The following is a 6,618-nucleotide window of genomic DNA, read 5'->3' on the forward strand; positions in this document are numbered from 1 at the left end:
ATCAAGTCACCAATGTGACGTTGTAAGTATCATTCTGGTGCATTTGTTTATAAAGTGAAGTGACAGGACTTTACAGGATTGTTTCCAGGAATTCTGTCACGATTACTGCAGTACACAGGCCCCACAAGTACACCAGGATATAGAGTTTACTGTCTGAAAATTATACCACATCATCTTATTACTATATTTGTTTGTGAAATATTTATAATGTCATGCTCATGGGAACATTGAATATTGTGTACTTTAAAAATAACATGATTTGCAAGCAGTTTCAGAGTTGTTTATTCTTAATCCAAAAACATAATTTCCATATTATGGAAATTCACTACGTGCAATTTCGGATTTTTATTTTTGCAGATAATCACGGATAGTTAAGAATAAACAGATTTTTGCCTTCCAAATGACCATGTTGGTAATATATCTGAAAGTATATATTCCAGTGTACCATTTTCTTCTTCAACGTAGATTTTCAGCAAATCTGTCAACCTGAAATTCCTATTTCACTTTTGAGGTCAATTTTCATTCTTTTATATTTGGATCAAAAATTGCATTTTGGAGTAGTGGGGGCAGTGGCAAAATGTTGGCTGCCAGAGCGTTTAGCCTAATTGGCAGGCAAGCAATTCCCACCTCAGTGTGTACGAGCACACACGGAAGTGTCCGGAAGAGTGAAGACTATGCTCTCCCCCGAGCTATGCCCACCAGCTATCCTCTGCCTTACACACCTGCATCAAGAAACTCTCTGCCAGCCAGAAGGCCTTGAATGAGAAGAGGGCTCCCTGGAGCAGCCTCTCCCTTAATGAAAAAGTTGAATTGTATCACATTCAGTTCAACGTGAGATTTGCTGAAATGAACAGGAGCAGGAAGGAGCTGAAGACCACCATGGGCACCGCCATGTTCTTCAAAGGCTTTGACTGATCTCATTCCCATCTGGGAGAAGCACTATGTTGTAGGATATCATCCACACACCTTTGAAGAGGAGTGGGTGGCCAAACAGACCAAGAGGATACTCGACATGAAGGTCAGGCTGATGCAGGGCTTCTCAGCTGAGTGGGACAACGACAAGAATCAGTGGAAGAAATAGGAGCCTGTCACTCACCCATCTGAGCCTCACCATGTTCTGCCACCTCTGTGCAGCTCGGTGTATTTACTGGAAACTGTTACATTGCAGAACCACTGCTGATAAGTGAGCAGTTCATGTGGGAAAAAAAATTGCACTTTGATTTCTGTGTAACTCTGAATAAATGTCTCTCTTGGGTAACAGACCAGACTACATATGTTTGATCCACTCATCTTTTCTAGAAAACACATATCACTTCTCCATATGGATGTGTAAGGAAGTTGATGTTTCCATAACTTTTACTAGTTTTCTCATTTGTTGATCTTGTTTCCTGTGAAAACAGTCTGGTGTGGTCTTTTCTTTTTCAACACCCTCCTAAAATTTATTTATTTGGCATTTAATTTTCACTTTCATGCATTCCTGTATCTATTTTAATATTACTTTACTCTTATGTCTGCATATACAGGATGCTTTTGTGTTTGAAGCATCCTTTAAAAAAATCATTTATTAAGGGGCGCCTGGATGGCTCAGTCAGTTGAGCGTCTGACTTCAGCTTAGGTCATGATTTCACAGTTCGTGAGTCTGGGCCCACGTGGGGCTCTGTGCTGGCAGCTCAGAGCCTGGAGCCTCCTCCGGATTCTTCCGCCGCTCATGCTCTCTCTCTCCTTCAAAAATAAATAACCATTAAAAATAAAAAAAAAATTTAAAAATCATTTATTCAGACAGAACTGGAAGGGCTAGAGAAATTTGAGCCTACCATAGGACTTAGTTTTTGATATCCACAGTGGCTTTGAATAACAGTTCCACAGTGGCTTTCATGTTATTCCTTTTTATTCTCTGTTGCTACAACTGATGTTTTAGAATAACTGTTATTTCTCTTAGGTCTCTGATAGGATTCAGCTGCATTAATTTACAAATGCAAAAAGAAGGAAATTCTTAGGGATTTTCAGTGCAGATTCCAAACATGTCTGGAGTTGAACACGGGAAAGTATGCGAAAGGCCCTAGATAAGATGGAATCTGAAATAACTTTACTTACCTTTTTTATATGAATCAACTTGAATGATCATAGCTCATTAATAGGAGGGAATAACATTACAATAGTTCAGCATATAAGTGTCTGTCAGATTTTCCTCTTTTCAACTGGACCTTCTGATATGGTAAGCATACATTCTCTTAGATTCTGTCTTAAGATCAATAGAAGGTAGCCTCTCTGTTCCTAGATTCACAAAATGATTAGATGTCCTTAATGTGAATGTCCTCACCAATTGGACCTCCTCCAACTTGATACTAACTCCAAGCATTTCTTGCACTTACTCTCCATTTATTCCCAACACTTAAACCAAGCTAATTCCATCCATAGGAAGTTCTTGCTTCAAAAACAGTTAAGAAGATGTACATATGGCAAACGAGCATGTGAAAAGATGATCAGCAATTTAAATAATGACATACCACTGAGTACCTATTAGATTGGCTAAAATCCAAAACACTGACAATAGCAACCGCTGATGAGATTGGGGAAAACAGGGACTCACATTCACAGCTGGTAGGAATGTAAGATGATACAGCCACTTGGAAAACAGTGTGGCAGTTTCTATAAAACTAAACATACGGTTACCATATGATCCACCATCATGCTCCTTGTTATTTACCCAAAGGGGATAAAACCTTACATCTACAAAAAAACACACACATGGATGTTTGTAACAGCTTTATTCATAGTTGCCAAAACTTGAAAGCAAACCAAGTTGTCTTTCAGTAGGCGAATGGATAAACTGGTGTATCCAGACAATGGAATATTATTCAGCACTAAAAAGAAATGAGCTATCAAGCCACAAAAAGCCATGGTGAAAATTTAACTGCATATTACTAAGTAAAATAAGTCAATCTGAAAAGACTACTCTCTTTAAGATTCTAACTATATAAATAACTATATATATAGTATTACAATATAATTATATTATATATAATATATATAAATAATTATAACTATATATATACATCTTGTAAAACCTAATTATATATAAATATATTTAAAGTTTCTTTATTTTGAGAGAAAGAGAGAGAGAGCAAGCAGGGGAGGGTCAGAGAGAGAGGGTGAGAGAGAGAATCCCAAGCAGGCTCCACACAGAGCAGTGCAGACTGCTGTGCGGTGCTCGAGCTCACAAAATGTGAGATCATGACCTGAGCCGAGATCAAGGGATGCCTAACCAACTGAACCACCTAGATCCCAAACCTGATATATTTTAAATCATCACAAGGCATTGTAAAATTTTTAAAAATCAAAGTTAATTTTGGTTAAATTAAATTTAACGTTTAATTATTTCATCTAGAACATCTGGTTGGAAGTCTGATTGCTTGACTGCACCCAGTTTCAGTTTTTTGTTTTTGTTTTTGTTTTTTTACCATCAGCAGTGTTTTATTATCTGCCATGTTAGGGTTGTTTTGTTTTTTTTTTTTGTCAGCAGAGACTAGAGCATGAAACTGCTTCAAATCCTTCTCTCCATTTATCTCTAATGTGTTCTAGGTACTGTGTTAATTGGTAGGTGTTCCTTGTTTTGGAAAAGATGGGTTTGGGATGAGAATGGGACGCTTGAGGAGTTTAGCTCACATTGGCTGAAGACAGAACCACTTCCTGTCCCATGAATGCTTCAATTACTTTTCATCTTGATCCCTAAAGGTCTTCAAATTTTGCAAAAGATTTTTCTTCTCAAATTTTTCTCCACTGTTGAAGAAACGATAAGCTAGCTGTATCCCAGTGGGAGATGTGGACACAGAAAACCTTCTGTCACTGATGTCTTTTGAGTGAGAAAGGGTCTTAAAAATCAAGTGGTGCAGGATGGTGAAATCACATTTCAACCCTCTGCTGTCCCGCCTCCCACCTATGTAATTTTTATTTTTTTAATTTAATTTATTTTTTAAATTTACATCCAAGTTAACATAGAGTGCAACAGTGATTTCAGGAGTAGACTCCTTAGTGGCCCTTACCCATTTAGCCCATCCCCCTCCCACAACCCCTCCAGTAACACTCTGTTTGTTCTCCATATTTAAGAGTCCCATGTTTTGTCCCCCTCCCTGTTTTTATATAATTTTTGCTTCCCTTCCCTTATGTCCATCTGTTTTGTATCTTCAAGTCTTCATATGAGTGAAGTCATATGATATTTGTCTTTGTCTGACTGACTAATTCACTTAGCATAATAACCTCCAGCTCCAACCACGTAGATGCAAATGGCAAGATTTCATTCTTTTTGATTGCCAAATAATACTCTATTGTGTGTGTGTGTGTGTGTGTGTGTGTGTGTGTGTGTATATATATATATATATACACACACACACCACATCTTCTTTATCCATTCATGCATCGATGGACATTTGGGTTCTTTCCATACGTTGGCTATTGTTGATAGTGATGCTATAAACATAGGGTGCATGTGCCCCTTCGAAACAGCACACCTGTATCCCATGGATAAATACCTAGTAGTGCAATTGCTGGGTCATAGGGTAGTTCTATTTTTAATTTCTTGAGGAACCTCCATACTGTTTTCCAGAGTGGCTGCACCAGTTTGCATTCCCACCTGCAGTGCAAAAGAGATCCTCTTTCTCAGCATCCTCACCAACATCTGTTGTTGCCTGAGTTGTTAGTGTTAGCCATTGTGACAGGTGTAAGGTGGTATCTCATTGTGGTTTTGATTTGTATTTTCTGGATGACGAGTGATGTTGAGCACTTTTTCATGTGTCAGTTGGCCATCTGGATGTCTTCTTTGGAGAAATGTCTATTCAAGTCTTTTGCCCATTTCTTCACTGGATTATTTGTTTTTCGGGTGTTGAGTTTGATAAGTTCTTTATAGATTTTGGATCCTAACCCTTTATCTGACATGTCATTTGCAAATATCTTCTCCCATTCTGTCAGTTGCCTTTTAGTTTAATTGATTGTTTGCTGTGCAGAAGCTTTTTATTTTGATGCGGTCCCAATAGTTCATTTTTGCTTTTGTTTTCCTTGCCTCTGGAGACATGTAGAGTAAGAAGTTGCTGCAGCCAAGGTCAAAGAGGTTTTTGCCTGCTTTCTACTTGAGGATTTTGATGGCTTCCTGTCTTACATTGAGGCCTTTCATCCATTTTGAGTTTATTTTTGTGTATGGTTTAAGAAAGTTGTCCACGTTCATTTTTCTGCATGTCACTGTCCAGTTTTGCCAGCACCACTTGCAGAAAAGACTGTCTTTTTCTATTGGATATTCTTTCCTGCTTTGTCAAAGATTAGTTGGCCATACTATTGAGGATTCATTTCTGGGTTCTATTTTTTGTTCCATTGATCTGAGTGTCTGTTTTTGTGCCAGTACTGTACTGTCTTGATGATTACAGCTTTGTAATACATCTTGAAGTCTGGAATTGTAAAGCCTTCAGGTATGGTTTTCTTCTTCAGGATTGCGTTGACTATTCGTAGTTTTTTCTGGTTCCATACAAATGTTAGGATTGTTTGTCCTAGTTCTGCGAAGAATGATGGTGTTATTTTGATAGGGATTGCAATAAATATGTAGATTTCTTTGGGTAGTAGTGATATTTTAACAATATTTGTTCTTCCTATCCAGAAGCATGGAATATTTTCCATTTTTTTTGTGTTTTCTTCAATGTCTTTCATAAGCTTTCTACAGTTTTCAGTGTATAGATTTTTCACCTCTTTGGTTAGATTTATTCCTAGGTATTTTATAGTTTTTGGTGCAATTGTAAACGGAATCAATTCCTTGATTTCTTTTTCTGTTGCTTCATTGTTGATGTAGAAGAATGCAATCGATTTCTGTGCACTAATTTTATATCCCGCAACTTTGCTGATTTCATGGATCAGTTCTAGCAGTTTTTTGGTGGAATCTTTTGGGTTTTCCATATAGAGTATCATGTCATCTGTGAAGCATGAAAGTTTGACCTCCTCCTGGCCAATTTGGATGCCTTTTATTTTTGCATTGTCTGATTGCAGAGGCTAGGACTTCCAATACTTTGTTGAATAAAAGTGGCAAGAGTGGACATCCCTGTCTTGTTCCTGACCTTCGGGGAAAAGCTCTGTTTTTCCCTGTTGAGGGTGATATTAGTGTTGGGTCGTTCATATATGGCTTTTATGATCTTAAGGTATGCCCCTTCTATCCCTACTTTCTTGAGGGTTTTTATCAAGAAAGGATGCTGTATTTTGTCAAATGCTTTCTCTGCATCTTTTGAGAGGATCATGTGGTCCTTGTCCTTTCTTTTATTGATTTGATGAATCACATTGATTGTTTTGCAGATATTGAACCAGCCCTGTATCCCAGGTATAAATCCCACTTGGTCATGGTGAATAATTTTTTTAATGTATTGTTGGATCCGTTTGGCTACTATCTTGTTGAGGATTTTGGCATCCATGTTCATCAGGGATATTGGTCTATAGTACTCCTTTTTTAGTAGGGTCTCTGTCTGGTTTTGGATCAAGGTAATGCTGGCTTCATAGAAAGAGTTTGGAACTTTTACTTCCATTTCTATTTTTTGGAACACCTTCAAGAGAATAAGTGTTAACTCTTCCTTAAATGTTTAGTATAATTCC

At 37.7% G+C, this 6,618-nt stretch overlaps 1 pseudogene; it reads left to right on the forward strand.

Annotated features, from left to right (window-relative positions):
- Nucleotides 1-577: 577 nt before the first annotated feature.
- On the forward strand, nucleotides 578-1,081 carry LOC124508364 (cytochrome c oxidase subunit 4 isoform 1, mitochondrial-like; annotated as a pseudogene).
- Nucleotides 1,082-6,618: the final 5,537 nt, after the last annotated feature.

Source organism: Lynx rufus, unplaced genomic scaffold (genome assembly GCF_022079265.1).
Source record: "Lynx rufus isolate CCGP_SWC_20201006 ecotype Redwood Valley unplaced genomic scaffold, mLynRuf1.p SCAF_13, whole genome shotgun sequence".
Classification (NCBI taxonomy): domain Eukaryota; kingdom Metazoa; phylum Chordata; class Mammalia; order Carnivora; family Felidae; genus Lynx; species Lynx rufus.